Source organism: Dinoponera quadriceps, unplaced genomic scaffold (assembly GCF_001313825.1).
Source record: "Dinoponera quadriceps isolate SergipeBrazil2010 unplaced genomic scaffold, ASM131382v1 scaffold2723, whole genome shotgun sequence".
Taxonomy (NCBI): domain Eukaryota; kingdom Metazoa; phylum Arthropoda; class Insecta; order Hymenoptera; family Formicidae; genus Dinoponera; species Dinoponera quadriceps.
The window spans coordinates 348219-366307 of record NW_014556868.1 but is presented as its reverse complement, the minus strand read 5'-3'; the positions used below and the strand labels follow the sequence as shown (position 1 = coordinate 366307).

At 48.1% G+C, this 18089-nt stretch overlaps 1 long non-coding RNA gene across 1 annotated transcript in view; it reads right to left on the bottom strand.

The window, feature by feature from the left end:
• Positions 1-18089, bottom strand: part of LOC106748312 — a 142981-nt gene that overhangs the window by 36232 nt on the left and 88660 nt on the right. Inside the window, exon 3 of the long non-coding RNA XR_001374733.1 lies at positions 15069-15181. This is a non-coding gene — a long non-coding RNA (uncharacterized LOC106748312). The remainder of the gene's footprint in view (positions 1-15068; positions 15182-18089) is intronic.

The following is an 18089-nucleotide window of genomic DNA, read 5'->3' as shown; positions in this document are numbered from 1 at the left end:
GGGGGGGGGGGGGGCAGAACCCGGGGGAATAAACCTGCTCGGCGCCGGCGTGCCGCCTCGAATCTCGCGGGCGGCTGTGTAACGCTCGGTGACGTCGGCGCGCGCGCGTTCCGCAAACTTCTCCCGACACCGGAGCCCGCCGCTTCCTCGCGGAATAAATATCGATGTTGTTTCTCCTTAACGTCAATTCGCATCGCGGCCGCGCCCCCTCGAGCGGCGGCGCGAGCTTCCTCTCCGCGTCTTCCCTTTTCGCGAACGTCACATCGAGTATCCGGCTAAGCGGACTCGCGCGCGCACGCCAGTCAGCCACGCAAGCCGTCGCTTCCGCGGGAGAATCGAATCTCGTACGAAACTAATTTTGCGCCTTTGTCGAAAGAGAGAGAGAGGGAGGGGGGAGGGGGGAGAAACGGGGGAAGGAGATCCAAAAAGGAGCACCGGCGGAGGGACGGATCCCAAGATTTCCGATAGTATTGAAATTCGTCGAAGCGAAAAGCAAATTATGGGAACTACCCTTGTCTCTTCCCTTCTCATGGTTCCTTTCTCTCTTTCACTGAATCTCTCTCTCTCTGCCCGTCTCTCCCGCGGCGAGAGGAAGCGGTGGCGGGTCCTTTGATGTTTTCGCTGCCGAAACAGGGTGGCCCGCACGCTCAAGGATGAGAGAGATCCTCGCGCATGATACTGGGGGCGGCAACCCCCTAAGCGCGCGCGAACTCCTTTCTTGCCGTCGAGATTTGCCACGGCAAATTATTAAGTCGACTACGAGAGCCGGGCCAAGTATGAGCATCAATGGGAAGCTGCCGGTTCGGGGGAGGGCAGGAAGTGGCTCGAGCGCGATTACGGGGGAAACGAATCGACGTCGTGGGACGCGCGTCTTCCTTTTACGCGCGAACCGCCCCAGTCGAAACGGGGGGATGCTCGATTTGAAGCCGTCTTGCGGATACTTCAGCCGAGTTGCTCTCGATAATTAGGGCGACGAAATTTTTATAAGAATAATGTAAAAGCAACAGGAGGGAAAATAGTGAGGCGACGCGAAGGCAGTAAGAGAGTGATAAGAATGATGAGAATAATGAAATCATACAAGAGTAATAAGAATGATACTCGACTCGAGGAAACTCGAGAGTAACTGAACGATTTCGATCTTCAACTTTCCAACATGAGAATAATGAGTGACGGGAGTAATAAAATAGTTTGAAAGCAATAGTAGAGTAAGGAGTGTGATGTGGGTGACAAAATAAGAATAATAAGAACGATATACTCGATTCGAGGAAACCACGAATGATTCCGGTCTTCAACACTTGTCGACATAACATAAAAGTAAAGATGAGAATGATGGGTGAGAGTAATAAAATAATTTTAGAGGAACGAGAGAATGATGAAAGTGATGAGAGCAATGCAGTAAGATAAGAGTGACAAGAACGAGAGAAACCGTCCGACGAGAAAATAACAGAAAAGCCGGGCGACTCCGATCTTCGACCTTTCCATTCGACGACGTTTACCTATTAATGAATTCATCAACGGACACGGCGAACGGACAATTCTGATTATTACGCGCGATGTTTCGCCGGTAGTTCCGGGGTTTCTAATCGACAAAGGAATGAAATCAGGCGTGCGTTATCGCTGAGGGAAGATCAAAGCGGGACCGCATCGCGGGGAGGCACAGACGGTACTGACGCAAAATGGCGCATCGGCCCTACGGCCGCGCGTACCAGACGAAAGAGGGGACGAGAGACTGCCCTCCGCGTAATTTTCGCAAAAATTAGCCAGACGTCGGCTCGCCATCTTCCACGATGAGAGGAGGAGAGAGGAGGGAGCCATTCGAGGGTTCGAAGCCACCGCCGACGGTTTCACGCTCCGATCGGCCTAACGAGGTTTCGCGCTCCCCTCTTGCCATTCGCCGCCATCGGCTTAATTGTATAAATATTAGATTACGCCGGTTCCCCCCTCGCGCGCGCGCGCGCACACGCGAGCATAATTCCGAAATCGGACTCGCAGACCCGACAGATTTGAGCGCGACGCAAACCCAGCATGGGGCGCGGCAAAAGTTAAATATTTTCTTTGCGTTACGAGAATACGCCGCGCGGCACTCGAGCGGATCCGAGCGACGTGAGAGCGCGGGATGCATCTCGCGAGTTTGCTCGATGCGTAATAAGACAAATTAGCGGTCGAAGGCTCTGAAGAACGATGGGCACAACGGCTCGATTTTTGTCCCCTCCCCCCCTCCCCGAAGTAGCAAGCAGGAAACAGTAGTTACTTTGTAGTTCTCGAGCTGCTGAATCTGATTCTAATCTTTGCAAAATTTTAATCTGTCGGGAGAGTATTAAAATCAGCACATGAAGCTGTTGAATATGTAAGAAGCTATTATGAGAACGGTATGTTAATGAAAGTGTGAAACTATAATATAATAAAATAAACAGTATTAAGTGGAAATCGATCGTGCTGTGAACAACACAAGTTAATAAATGAAGAAGGCCTTAATCGGTCAAAGCGGATTTGATTTGCTTAAAAATATTTTTTCCGTAAATCTCACAATTTCCAGTAGTGAAATAGTTTTAATAAACGGAAATCTATATATCATAGATAAAAGTATATACACATAAGACAGAAGAAAAATATTGAAAAGAAACAAATAAAACAATTATTTTTGTTCAGAATCACTTTCACTGCCAGCATCATTTTTATTCGCATGCTTCCCCAGCAAATTGAAATTTTGTAAAGGTCACGATTATAATTCAACAGCACAAAAACTAGAAAAATCATATCGTTTTCATTTGCCACGTCGGGGGTCAACATCGATCCATTTCATCTATCATCCTTTTTTAGGGTGAAATCTCATTCGGAAAGTGTAGCGACCGCGAAAACACTCGAATTCGAGTGACTTTTCACTTATTTAGAGTAATTTCTCCGCTCGGACTCGTCGAGTAAATATTTCCACTGGAAACTGAAGTGAACGAATCTGACATACTCCACCGTCGCAGAAGCATATTCACATCGATCGATTGAAACACTCGCTCATATGTAATCAGAATTCGCTTTAAGCTTAAATGAGACATTGACCTGCGATTTCAAACAGCAATGTTTTCACTTCGAGTAAAAAATACTGCCACTTTTCGCGTGTTTCGAATTAGATTTCACCTCAAAATATTTAGTGAGTATACAGCCAATACGCGGAGAAGCATAATTTTGCCGATGCGGCGAAATCACATCGTTGTTACTGCATATTCGTCGCGACAGGGAAGCAAAATTTAGTTGGTACAACCAAATTAGCAAATTCTTGATAATCAAAGCAGAATCTGTTTTGCAGCCAGTGTAGAAAAATTGTAGCTGAATGAATTTGTTTTTAGAGCATGTGAATTTTCCGTTAGAACGAAATAGCGGTTTCCTATACTTGTCAATTTGTTCTTAGAAGAGCAAAATCATTTCTATAGATTCCGCCAAATATATCTGACGAATGGCAATTAGAATTCTTAATGATTTTGCCGCCCACGTAACGGGATAACTGACAGATTTTGCTGCGGCAGCAGCAAAATCCGCCGTGCCAGCGAATAATTTCTCTCCGTGTAAGAACAAGTAAGAACGACGGGCAAATAAAAGCCGTCGCTAAATGTTGGGCGCATAATTTTGAAACTTAGCAGACGGATAAAATTGTCCGACAGTGTGACGCACGTGCCAGGCCTTTTTCCAACATTTTCCACGCACGTGGGGTGTTCTATAATAATTCACTGTACAATAGTACCTTTTCACGTCGAACCGACCGCGGTTTAATCGTACTAATAATATTCGTACTAATTAATCGCGTCCGAAATCCACCGTTGACCTTACAGAAAATGATTTCTTTTTTCATTTCGCGCTAAAATTAGCGGTGCTCTCTTTCCCCCCTTCCCTCCTCCCACCCTCTCTTTCGAGCTGAACAGACGAGGCTGGAAAAAGCGTGCAGGTGGAATTCTCTTTCTGGGAAAAAAGATCGGCGGTTGCAGTTGGAATTTCATCCCCGCGAATTTTATTCGCCGGCAATTTCATTCGCGGATCCAACCATCATCATCGAAATTCGCTTCGCGTTGGCCGGTCGGTCGCTCGCTCGCTTCCGCATTCGATAGCCCCCGGTGAACGGAGATTCCGAGCACGGCTGAGAATCGACGAAAATTCGACTCGCGCCGCCTTCCGTAAATTAACCCCTCGCGTTGAAACAACGAGTCTCGCTCGCGGAGTGGCCCGGCCGAAACGGACGATAACGAGCTGCGTTCTCGCGATGAAAGGAAAAAAACAAACAAATGAACAAACTTAGTAAATTTTCCGCGATGAACTCTCGCAATTATTTCGCCCGTCTTTTAGTGTAAGTAATTATTCTCCCTGTTCTTAGGTGTGAAAGTAGCTTTTTTCCCGTTTCTCTTGGTGCAAGTAATTACTTCTCCCGTCTTTTGGCGTAATTATTTTCCCCGCTCTTTTAGCGTCTTCCGAATCGCTAGCTGGTCCTCTTAAACATTCAAACCGCTTCCTCGCGATCTGTCAAACAGATTTCGGAGGACCCCTCCTTCCCCTACGTATTCTCTGAAGTACATTCAGTGTATTATATCGCTGAGAAGCGGTGAATACAGTCTCTAGTAATCATAATTACAAGTATGGTACTGCAAATCGGTAAAATTCCGCTGCAAAGTTCTGCTAATAACGGCGACTGTTTCCACCGCCTAGCCGCAGAAGCAGCGAAGGAAGGCGTTACTTATTACTTCTTTTTTTATTGTTTTAATCCCACTCTTAAAGTACTGTCAATCAATTTCGCCTCAAATATTCTTAATTACGCTTGATCGACTTTATTAATTTATATCGTATTTGAAGAAAGCGAAGACAGATCTGAGCGGAGGAACTTTCACTAAAAGATGAGTAAATATTCACCGATTATCGGGGAATGCCGATTCAATTAGCGACATTTTCAGTCTAAGAGAATGCTGCACGGATAATTTCCCCGTTGCGAGGTACCCGTGAACTCACGTGGCTGCGGGGGGAGGTTAATATGACGTTAACGTGGGCGAATCAGCGATCCTCCCCGTCTTGCGCGTCTCTCTCCGTCGCTCCTTCGGCGTCGCGTAAAATCGAGCATCGCTCGCCGTCGGCTTTATATCGGCAAACGCGCAGCTTATTTATCGCGTTTAAACGCACACGGGAGGATACGGGAGTTGCACGAGCGGAGTTTGTAGGAGTTCGCCGAGCGAGCGAGCAATAGGAGCGAAACAGGTGGGTGTCGGCCCGACGACGGTTCCATTGAAAAGCACCATTTGCACCGCCACCCTAAACCCCGGCCTCTTTCTCTCCCTTCGCTTGTAAAAGACAGACACATAAGCGCGCGACGCATGCACCACGACTGCCACCGGCGATTTATCCGCTCGAACAGGTGTCAACGATACGAGACGGCGGCTGGTCGGTCCGCCTCGCGTGTCAGCGGCAGATAGACGAGCGATGACGCGACACTCCGTCCTCCCGGGTTTACCGGGGTTACCGGAGTTTACAGGAGGAGCGAAATTGCCACTTGCCGGGTCGCTCGGGACGCGGCCGCGGAGATTTTTCGCGAGAAAGCAGCGAAGATCTCCAGGGAGTGGTAGCTTTGGGCGACGGTGGATTTAAACGAGCACGAGTTGCACGGGAAATTTCGAACGGGGGAGAGTCTTTCAGCGCAAATGGCCGAGTTAAACGTCCATCCGCGTGGTCGTGATGCGTGCGGCTGGTTAACATTCGATTCGCGCGGAGCCGTCTGGTTACAAAACCGATTTGAAAGAGCCGAGAAGCGCCGCGGCGTTTCTCGCGTTTTGCGAGAAACCTCCTTCTGGACGCTAAGCGGGTAACTTCCCGAGGCTTCCTCGGCCGGAGGCCCGCCGGTTACCGGGTTTGTTACGAATCGCGATACGCGTATATTTCTCTTCCTCTTATTGTTAGATTGAAGTCTTAAGTTATAAATTTAAATACCAAATAAAAATCAAATTCAAACAAATCTCCCGAACTCAATCTAAGTGCACTACTTTATACACTATTGCACGATGTATATCGTAACTGCGTCTTACTATTCAAGTTCTATTTTGCGCCGCGTCTGCTTTCCTGCGTCTTTTCATTTTTCCTTTTCTTTAAAATACTTTAGATATCTTTTATTTTTTTCTTCCTCCTTCTTCACCAGAACGTGTGTCAGCAGACTGTAATAATTTTTCCTTCCATTTTTCTAGTTGCCTCCTGCGTTCCTTCCTACTCTCTTATTTTCTTTTAAACTTTCCAGGGAGAAAAAGGTTTCTTTAGATTTAGTATGCGTGTTTGTTTGACTCGGGTTTATTTGATACAAACGACAGTTTAATGTCAAATTTCATTTTGTTTGGACGAAAATGTTGTTATTTTATTCAAGTAAACCATATTGTCTGACAGAAGCGAGTATTATTTTTGAAGAAATAATATTTAATTTCCGACAGAAGAATTTACTTTATCACACGTTAAATATTGCTCCGCTGTGACAAAGAAGTACTTTAATATTTTTCTAACATATAACACTTGTGACGATCATTGTTACGTTTGGATGAAAATACAAGAGAAACGTGATATTTGAAGTAAAGATATCTATTGTTTCAGAAACCAAACAATATTCTTCGAATCAAACGTTTGATTCATTTCAATCAACATTTGACTCATTCATTGTTTCCTCCGTTCCAATAGGCAAATTTACTTAAACTAAAGAAATTTCATCGAATCCGAAGGAATCCTTTTCTCCGTGTACTTCTGCAATTGACTTATAACTATTTTATTTCCTTTCGTTGCACAAATTCATCAATACGCTTATCGTTCTCGTGTGACACTTGAAGTCTTCAGAGAGCTTATCTTATGACTATAATAAACGCTTCTCTCTCTCTCTCTCTCTCTCGTGTCGTGTAGTATTTATACGTATAGACGAAAAAGCTCAGTCTCGTTAATATAAGACCGCGGAATCAGCTGTTTTCCACATCGCTCGGTCGCGCGCCGCGCGTCTTATTAATGGATTCTCCGCGCGGCGCGCGCGAATACGAGCGAGCGAGCGAGTAAAACTGCCCTCGCGATCCGACGCCACCGTCGACGACCCCGCGAGAGAGGAATATCCGACTCGTTACTCGTACGGACGAGCGGGACCAAAAAATAACGACGACCCGGGAATGCGCTCGCTCGCGTCCTTCGCTCCCCCCCNGCCATCTCTTTCGGTCTCGCTCGGCGAGCGGAATCCGCTCGCGCGTGCATACGAAATGCACCGCGGCATTTTCTCCCCCCCCCCTCCTCCTCCACCACCTTCTTCTCTTCTTCCTCGCCGCACCGAGAAGTTGGCTTTGTTAGCGGAGCGAGCGAGCGAGCGAGCAAGCGAGCTTTTCCTTGCCGTGGCTCGCGCGACTCGTAAAGTTGGAGGACTCAGTTCACCGAGCTAAAATTCTTGACGTTCTTCCATACGAAATTATCGTTTCGACCGCGGCCACGGAGTTCTCCGCCGCGCGCCACAGAACGTGACCACTTCTCCCCCTCCCCGGCCCCGTTTCTTTTTTCTCCTTTATCTCTCGTATTCTCCCTTTCTTGTTTCCCTTCTTGCTTCCTTCCCCTTTTTTATCACTCTTTTTGCAATGTCCTTCCGGTTTTGTTATTCCGCGGAGACGCCGCGTCGTTCGTTCCGCGCCGCTCGCCGTCCGCGCCGGGAACTCTCCGGCGTGATGATTTTAGAGCGAGGCCGAATTTCACGCTCACGTCTCGTTACGTCCGATCAAACGGAAACGCGCGTGAATTTCTCCCTTCTTTTTTTTCCTTTCTTCCGTCACGAAATTTCACGCACCCTCAAATAACGCAAATCTCGCGGAGCAAATCTCTCCGAGCAAGCTCGTTTCGTCGTTTCATTATTTNNNCCCCCCCTCTAACTCTATCTCTCTCTCTCCCTTTCCTTCCGCTAAAACTGAAAAACTGGAATTGTCGCCAATTTCGTTTTATTTAATTTTATTCGCGGAGATTTGAAGATTCCGGTTAAACGATTCTTCCCGCGAGCGGCGCAAACTTTTTAACGACTTTTTGCGAATATTGCGGCGCCAGCCTTTTTTTTTCCGCCCGCACGCTCGCCCGCTCGCTCTCGCGGGCGCGCCAGCGCGAAAATTCAGCGCGACGTGGCGGCGCGCAGAGCGGCTGTCGCGCATTTACTTTCATAATCGAATTCTCACGAGTGCGCGCGGCGCGGCAATTTGCATCGCTGGCGCAATCACCGGAACGACGAGCTCGTCCATCCGCCCGTCCAGCCGTCCGTCCAATCCGCCGAATCTGCCGGTCGGATCGCCTCATCTCGACGAGCCAACGGCTGTAAACAATGGGACGCGACCGACCCATGTCGATCGATAATAATCCGGGCGCCGAGCCGGTCGATCGGGCCGCGCGCGCGAACCGGAAGACGCGAGTAACGAGTCGCTCTCCGTTATTAATTGCGGTTACTATCGCGAAATTGCCGTTTTAAATCATACCCGGTATGCATCGGCGAATATTTCACCGGCGGGGGCCAGCCTCTTCGCAAATGCCGCCGCGCCCGCCGATGCATCGATCTCATCGCCGGATATTTATGCGACGCCGATAATGAATCCTCCACCGAGCCACCCGGCCGGCCATCCCGTCGGGAGAAATAACGAGGGATAGTTCCTTCGGGCTCCTTGGGCCCCGAGAAACACCACTCTTCGCTTCGCTGACCGTCTCTCTGCGCGTGAAAAAGTAGCCAGGTTCCCGAAAATTTCCCGAGTGTTCGTTTACTTAGTCATCCGCTCGCTCGTTTCAGCCTTGTCGCGAGCAAACGGCGCGCAGCCGCTTTGTGTAAGTTAAACATTCACCTTTGAGATCCCAAACGGTGAGAAACGTTGTGTTAGAAACAGTCCACTGAGCTTTCGCATTGTTTTAACATAAGGAATTAAGAAGTACGCGAAATATTATGTTAAATTAATACATTCGCCCTGTCAACACGTGTCGGAAAGGTGAATGTGTTAATTTAACATTATATTTGTGTATTATATTGTGTTATATTCCCGTCACGTATTTGTATACTTTTTAACATTCCCCGTGTTAAAGCGAAATCTGTGTGTTAATTTAACATAAGGCAAATATGTTGGAAAACAGCACAAATATTATGTCAAAAAATAACGAAAATTAACATTCATATGAAATGTCACTTTAACACTTACGCGTTAATTAAAATTAACGATAATGATAATAGTAATGTTACAGAAAGTTAGGATAATAAGAGCCCGATAAATTTGCTGTTTGCAATCTCGCAAATTAATATTAATATAAGTAACAGTGTTACACACAAAATGAAACATTTCCACCATTATTGTGGCCGTTTAAATTAGTTGAAAAAGACCATAATAGTAGTCGACACGCCTCATTTATGTAACACTGTTATTTATATTAACATTAATTTATAATACAGCAAACAATAACTACACTGAGCTCTCATTGCTCTAACTTGCCACATCACCGGCAAAATGTAGAATTGACCCACGGGCGCGTAAAAAATTCCAAACATTCCGACAAGAATCACCTTCAACGCAAATACAAAATATTCTTTACGTCGGCGTTGGAGGAGCCTGTCTATTGCGCATGGAGCTCGACGACTCGGAACCGAGCCCGGATCGGAATTTCATCTCGGACGGATCGAAAGCGCGACCGAACTATCCGGATCGGAGCGGGAAGCGTTCGAGGATTCGCGCCCGGTGTTCTCACGTTCGGGAGCGGCGAGAAAAATCCCACGGAAGGAGCCGGATATCCGTGCGAACCGGGCAATAATCTACAATTAATATGGAATACCCCGGGGACAATCGCGACTAAACGGCCGAATATGCAACTGGCGCTGCGAAATCCTCGTCGCCGCTCCGCCACGAATACATCTCGCCCCGGCAAAATCGGCTTCCGATAACAAGACTACGCTACTACCGGGGGCTACCGGGCCGGAACGACGCTGCGGCGACGGCGGAGGCGGTGGAGTAGTCCGTTCTTGCGAATCGGCGGGACGCAGACGGGATTTTGCTTGTTGTTCCGGCTCGCAATCTGGAGTGCGTCCAAACGACGGCGAATCCGGCGCTCTCTCTCTCTCTCTCGCTCGCTCGTTCGCGCGAAAGGCCGGATATCTATTGTCCCGGGGGCCGTTTCTCGCCGAGCGATAACATCTGGCCGCCCCCTTATAACGACACCTCGACGCGCCCGATTATTTGCCCGCCTGGCCGTTTATCCTCGGCGAATCGATTCGTCGTGCATGCGTCTTACTTACTTCGCCCACCGTCCCGGGGGTGTAAACTGGCCGCTGTGTAAACGGCTTGCGGCCGTTGCTCCGTTCCGGAATAATGATCCTATCCGCGACCCGAGCTTCCCTCGTCGATCGAACAGGTAAACCGCGTTTAGCGCGTTCCGCAATCGATTAAAAAAAAGAAACATANGGGGGGGGGGGGAGAAGGTCCCTTTCGCTTCCGATTGAAACATTTTCGTTATTTAATCGAATTTCTGTCCCGGTGTGTTTTTATTTCTAGCGCTCCGCGAAAAATTAATCGCCGCGAATTTGCGTAAATATTCGGTTACACGAAATTGCGAAAACCACCGGTCCCCCTCGCCCTCTCCCTTCCCCTAGTCCCGATGACGAATCGCGAGAGCGAATCTCGCGGAAATCGCGGCCGCACGATCGGAAATTAAATTGCCGAGTCGCATTGTCGATCGAATCACTTATCGCGTAATTGCGAATTAAACAAGCCGGCTTCCGCCCTGTCAACGACACGCGCGCCCTTAAATCTACTCCGCTCTTCCCTTCTGTGTCTGTCTCGATCCCTCTTTCCCCATCCATCTGTCTATCTATCTCTTTCTCTCGCGGGCCACTGGGTGATCCCAGCACTTCATCCCCCGTGTGTGTCCGACACGCGACGACAAAGCGAACGGCTTGCGCACGTCGGGTAGCTGCAATTATAACGCGCTCGCCGCTCACCTTTCATTTCCGCCGAAACCACGTGCGGTGACACCTCCTTTAGCCGGGCGCGCACTTTTGCCGGATTACTTGCGGCTGATTAAATCCGCAACCGGTTAATGCAACATCAAAGAATATCGGAGATCCCGGCTCCGATACTCCGCTGATGGACGAGCCGACGAAATAGACGTACACACGGTATTATCGGCGCGGCTCCGTGAAATTCGCTATTTCCTTCGTCTCTCTCTCTCTCTCTGTCGGGGAAAAAAAAGAAACAAATAAAAAAACGTTCCGTCCACCAAGATAGCTCCGTCAATCCACGTTGAAATGGCGCTCCCACCGCCGATGTTTAATGCGCAAAAAATCTTCCATTTCCGAACGGAACCGAGCGGTTTTTGCACCACGATTCTCCGCAATTCCGTTTCGATTCCCCCTCTTTTTTTTTCGCATACACTTTTTCTCATCTTCTCGAAAAATCAACTCTCCAAGCGGCATCGGAGACTGCGCGCACGTCGCGCGGCGCGTCGCGATGCGCCAGCTCGCGACGGACTTTCTTAAGGGAGCATCGGACCTTGGAACACGCGAAGAGATCGGTTAAGTAAAGCACTAGTCACAAATTACTCGTCACAAGTATGAATAAATTTACGTCTTAGTAATAGTTTCGGATACGATTGAGAAAAGAATTGAGATATTTAAAGTTGCAAGAAAGCTTGCTCATTATGAAATATGCGGTGATGAAGAGAGGGTTCCATTTTTCACCTTTGTCCGCCATTAAAGCTCACTGTACTCAAATACACTAGCTACTTACACAATTTATTGCCCAGAGTAACTACGTTCGGAAGTAATTTCCCATACTGATAAGTGGAAACTTTTATTCGCATTCTGTAATATTTCCTAAACATCTTACAAAGAGTCCGACATATTTACAATCGATATAGAACGCTGGTGTAATGAAATTTTTGTTTCACGGAATATATCGAAAAACCCGAGCATGCGCCTTTCTCGTTTTTCAGCTGTCAAAATCGCAATTTCCGGTATCTTTCAGTTCAACAAACGACAAAACGCCGCTAAAAAATTGAACCGCATAAGAAATCACATTAGAATCCAAAAATCGATACTTTTTCATCTCAAAAGTCCAGCGTCCCCTTCTAAACGCTGAGAGAATAGAGCAGGGAAAGAGGGGAGGAGAAAATACGAAATACAATACTGAAGAAGAAGAAAGGGAGGAAGAGGAGACAATAAAGCACAATATTAAAGACCATAATGCGCCGAAGAGAACGAGAGAGAGAAAGAGAGAGAGAGAGAGAGAGAGAGATACAATAATATAATAACTAGGGGAAATAAACAACGCGTTGGGGGAATTAGCGAGCCGTTATATTCGGTTAAGAGAGCATTACCCGCTATTATCCGCCTTATTATTTCGCTGTTCGGCGCGCTTAATGAAGTGTCCGCTCAGTCACGCCGTGTTCGCCTAACTCCTCCTCGGCGGGCCGCCTCAACGAGCAAGCCTCGCGCTTTTATCCGACTCGGATGAGTACTCTCGACGGAGTCGGGGGACCGGTCGAAAGAGATAATCGTGATTTAAGATTACGACCCGGCAACACGCCGCGCTAACTACACGTCACGCCCCTCCCCCCGCCCGGCCATGTCTATATCCCGAAACTATTTCCAAATTAACACGACCCGACGTCGCCGCCGAGACGCGGTTATCCTATTTATAATATAATTATCCCGTGGCTTCTCGCCCCTAATTATCCCCCTCCCCCCTCACCCGTCGGCTCTCTCGCTCGAGAATTCAAACGAATACCTCTGGAGAACCGGAAGGAAGAGCTCGTTCGCGCGCGCCGACGGCGCGCCGCCTCGTAATAGACGCGCCCGCGGGATTGTTTTACCCCCACGGTGGTTCTTAGCAGGCGCGATTTATACGTCCGAGGCGGCAATTCGTCGCGATACCACACGTGGGCGAAAAGTGAGAGAGAGAGAGAGAGAGAGAGAGAGTTTTGTGTTGACTGGACAAACAGCTCCGGTCTATCGCCTTGAGCCCGTCGTGCGCAAACAGCCAAGACCGTCCGGCCGCGCGCGAAATACCGGTTAAGTACCGTAAAATATGTATCGCTGCTGCTGAGGCGTTGAGGAAGCGAGAGAGAGAGAGTGAAATTTCCGTGGATGAATTTTAATCCCTTCCACCTCCCGACTCATCTCCACACCACCCGCAAAACTCGCACGCTTCGAGTTTTTCGAGGATAAAAATTTTATCAAGCGACGAAAGAATCTCCCCTCTCTCTCTCTCTCTCTCTCTCTCTCTCTCTCTATGTATCTCTATCTCTTTATCTTTCACAGCGGTAATGTGATAAGCCTCTCTCAAACAAAAGTAAAGTGCGGTTTAACCAAAATCCGCGATATTATGATAACGATTTCGCGCCGGTGGAGGAGGGAGGGTTAAACCCCATCGGCTTTAATTATCAGTCCTTGCCGGAGAGAGTTCAATTAGCGGGGGCACGACGAAGGAATTCGCCTCCCCTCCTGTGCGCAAAGCGCCGCATTTGGCGCGGCTGCCAAATCGCCGGCGAAATACGGGCTCGATTTAATTTAAAATTTAATTCCGCGCGTTATTTTCCGCGAACGCGCGCAGCCGGGCCCGCGTTCGCCGAAAACGCGTTTGAAATGCCGAAACCCGCCGGGAACGATTCGGCGGATCGTTGCGAAAATTCGCGAGACACGCGGCGGCGCGTTTGGACGCGGCGGCTGTCGCGTGTCGTTGTTTCACGACAATCTCCGTGATTGCCGGGGCGTGCTGCGCGAACGCGGAGCCGACACTTTGTGTTCGCGGGAGCGGAATGTTGTTCGTGCAAAAGAGGAACGTGTCAAAAATAGCGCGTCACCGAAGATAATATCTGCAAATAATTTGTAAAATGGGAAATAACTGTTCCTTTGCACGGAGAAGAATAATTTTGTTGTCGCAGCGAAACCACGTCGTTGCCTCTACTGCATGTTCGTTTGCGGCGGCGATTAAATTTAGCTGGCATAACGAAATTAGCGAATTCTTCGTGATCGGAGCGGGAATAATTTTGTTACCGCACGGAGAGAAATAATTCGCTGACACGGCAAATTTTACGCCTTATATCAAATCTGTCAGTTATAATCTGTTCTTACGGCAAAATAATGTCGAGGCTCGGCAAAACATACCCAGCTAATGGCAATTAGTACTCTTAAGAAATCGTTTCGCTATCCACGCGGCCACCGGCAGATTTTGCTGCGACAGCATAAAATTTGCTGCGTCAGCAAATTACTTTTCCCCGTGTAAGAATACAGTTTGTAGAAATTTCACCGATAACCGCTATTTAACCTTCCGTTAATCGCAATATTTTTCACCCATGAATGGCCGCGATGTATTTCACAGATATTAATTTTCCCGTTATTTTACTCCGCTTCTTGAAACAAATTTTCTTTCATTAGCACTTGGGTAATAAATCAGGCACTAAAGTGCACGGAGAAAATATCGTAGTAAAAATTATCACAAAATTAAGCAATGCTGAACCATATTTTCTCCGTGTACATCAAAAGTGATGAACAAATTGACAAGTATTAAGCTGGCTCCATACGACGCGGCAAATGTAGGCGAACATTGGCAATTATATTGATCTCACATATATCGGACTAAAATGTAACATATAATTTGTAACATAATATCACGTAATAAAACACAAATAACGTACGTGATCAATTGCCAATACTCGCCTACATTTGCGACATCGTGCGGAGCCGACTTCAGATTGATATCTATTGGATATTGTGAACGAGGGGAGAGTTGATATCACGGTGAGAATTTTCAGGAAAAGATTGTTTCTTCGCGAAGAAACGAACAATTAAAATAACCTGGTGCAAAGATTTTTCTTATTTCAATTTCATTTACTTGTTACACACTGGCGGGTTAAGAATGGGTCGCCAATTAGAGAAACATCCGAGAAACCTACGAGAGATACAATTCCAATCGGACACGATCAAAGGTAAATTATTCTCCTTTGCGACGCGCGTGACTTTTGACCCGTCCTGTAGCGCGGGCGTGCCTGCGCGCCTCCATGCTCTTGCTTTCAAACGGGGGCGCTTTTGTGCTTACCGTTAAGCTTCACTCTCCTTCGCGCAATCCAATATCCAGGAGAGACAGACACAGGGTGGAGGAGGAAGAGATCTCGTTCCGCTCTCCGTCTCGATCAATTAACTGCATCCAATCTGCAACAAGGAGAAACGCACGACGTGAGGAAAAGAAGGACCGTGTCTCTCTCTCTCTCTCGCGCCTGTTCGCTAATTAATTCGGCCATTAATCCGCCGCTCCGGCCGAGCTTAAACGGCGCCGCGCGAGCAATGATTAATCGCCACCGCATCGACGCTTATTTTCCCGCGACTCCATTTTCGCCGGATAAAAATCGTATCTCGCGTGCCGCGTCTCCTTCTCCTCTCTTTTTCTCTCTCTCTCTCTCTCCCACTCGCTCGCAAGCGAGGTGTATCGCGTTCCCCGGGGACCCGCGTACTCTTTCGACGCGTTTTTAGTCAGTGAGCTTTCCCGCTACAGGCCGGAAGTGGTAATCGAGTCTCTTTTTTAACGGGGACACGCTTTCACGAGCGCTCGTGTGCCGTTTTACGTGCGCTCCGTGCGCGCTATTAATGCGACGTCATTCATTCACTCGTTCGTTCGTTCATTCATTCGTTCGGCCGTTCGTTCGCTCGACGTAATTACGCGTGCACGCGCTTCGCGCACTGAGAGAGAGAGAGAGAGAGGAAAGTTCTTCCTGGAGCGCCGCCTGATAAATAAGTCTTCTCACAGCTACGAATCAAGTTTACCTCGTAACCTTCCCTCCTCCTCCCTCCTGCCGCGCTAACTGTATCGGTATCTCTTCGCTATAACGCGCGAATTTCGTCCGAGGCGCATCGTGAGAATTCTCCGCGCGAGATTCTCCAGTTAGTTACCAGCCCTTCCGGCTGCATCGCCCGATAATATCCCTCATTAAGTATTCATTGCTCAAATAACTGCTATTTGTTAGGGCAATAAAGTAATAATAATTATCAATGTTATTTATTAGCGGGGAAGGATGTATCTTGAGAGAGAGAGAGAGAGAGAGAGAGAGAGAAGTGACAATTGCATTGAGAAACCTATTTAGTTAGTTGACGGAAGCAAATTTCGGTTTGAAGTTGAATATGGGCAAATGTTTTGGTTGTAAGAAACAAAGCTTGGTTCTCTGGAACCAAAGATTTGATTCCCTGAGAGGAAAGTGAAAGAGGGTTGCCTCGGAGAACCAAATTTTGTTTCTCATAAACAAAACATCGATTCGTCTATGAGAGTGTAGTGTATGTCGCAAAGTTGTTTCATTAAAGTAATAGAACGCCGGATTTTCAATGACGATATTAAGAGGCTACTATAAATAAATAATAAATAAACTAAAACTACTGTAAGGACGAAATATAAAGTAGGTAAGAAGAAAATAAGAAACGACGATTTAAATGAACAGATCCGAAACTTCAAGTTTGACGTAGAAATTAGCGTGTCGCGTCTAGTTCGGCGTCTGTCGGAAAAGTCCGAAACTTTCGATCGGTCCGAAACGAATTTGCATGTCTCTCCCACGAGATGAATTTCCTAGACGTTCTAAATTCCGTCCGGGGAGCCGCTTTCGCTTTTTGAATTCGAATAACAAGACATCTATCTCTGTATTTCCGCTTGTCCATTTCATCTATATTCCCCTTCCTCTCGCATCTTCTTCGGACCGAAAAGAGTAGCGAAAGAGAGAGAGAAAGGGAGAGAGAAAGAGAGAGAGGGATGTTCGAGCGTTTTTCGATGACACCTCGCCGTGGATAATTTCACTAATCGAAGCACCGGATCGGCGTTTTTGCGAAAGTCCGGCTGTCGTCGCTGTCGCGCGGTGTACTGTCTCTCGCCGGCAAATATTCCGGATTTGTCACGTTCTCCCGCTCCGGGAGAATTCGCGCGTGTTTCGCGTCTAATCGTCACCGCCGGGAAATTACATCGAGTTTCCCGGCACCGGGCACGTAATTTACGCCGGCGCAGAGTACACGACATTCCGCGCGACCCTTTACGGCCGCGCGCGTCGTCCATTGAATGTCAGACGTGAAAGAGGTAGACCAAGCGAGACCGAGACACGTACAGCAACACGAGAGAGAGAGAGAGAGAGAGAGAGAAAGGAATACTCGTTGAAACAACCTCGATTATTACGTGCTCTCTTCCGACGGCTTAGAAGACGCGTCTCGCGCCCTTAACTTTTCCGATCCCGCTCCTTAAATCATCCCTCATAAAAGCCCGAGAGAGAGAAAGAGAGAGGAAGAGAGAGAAGGATACAAAGAGAGAAAGTGAGACAGGGATACAGAGCAGAGTCTCGGATGCACCCCGTTCTCGAAATTCCGCTCGCTTCCCGACGTCCTCGGATCGCGGTGTTTCTTTTCCTTCGGAATCGTTCTATATTTAAGGGTAAATGTTTAGAACGTGGTTGCCGTGGATAAAGTGGGCCCGATGGTAGCGGCGTCTCTCCTGCCCCGGCAGGAATTCCCCGATGTTTCGAGTGGCGCGGTCCCGAGGCGCGTCTCGGGAAAAACTAACATTTAGTTACCCCTCCCCGTGAAAGTCGCTCGCTGGTGGTTCGAGGAGGATCCGGCGGCGGCTTGATCAAAGGGTGCCTCGCGTCGTCATCGGAAAGATTGCGAAGAAGGTGGAATCCGCCCCGGCGACGAAATGAAACATTTGGGAGAGCGGAAAGAGAGAGAGAGACGGGGAGCGAAAGAGAGAGAAGGAGAGAGAGAAAGGGGAGGAAGGAAGAAAAAGTGGAGCTACTTTCAGAAACGGAGAAACACATCTCGCCCGGCAGCGGATTAATCTTTAAAGCCGACTGGCGCACGCGCGCGGTAACGTATATGAAGCGAAGGTACGCGCGACATTTAATCCCGGAATGCAAACGCATGTAAATTTCACGCGTATCATTTTCAAAAGTCACCCGGACGAGCCAATCTTTTAAAAGCGTTTCCCTGTTATTTTACAACGAGACGCGTGCACCAACCCCCACCATCGCGCGCGTTCGTTTCGCGTTACCTCTTCTTCCCTCCCCCCCCTCCCCCTCCCACCTGTCCAATCGTAACG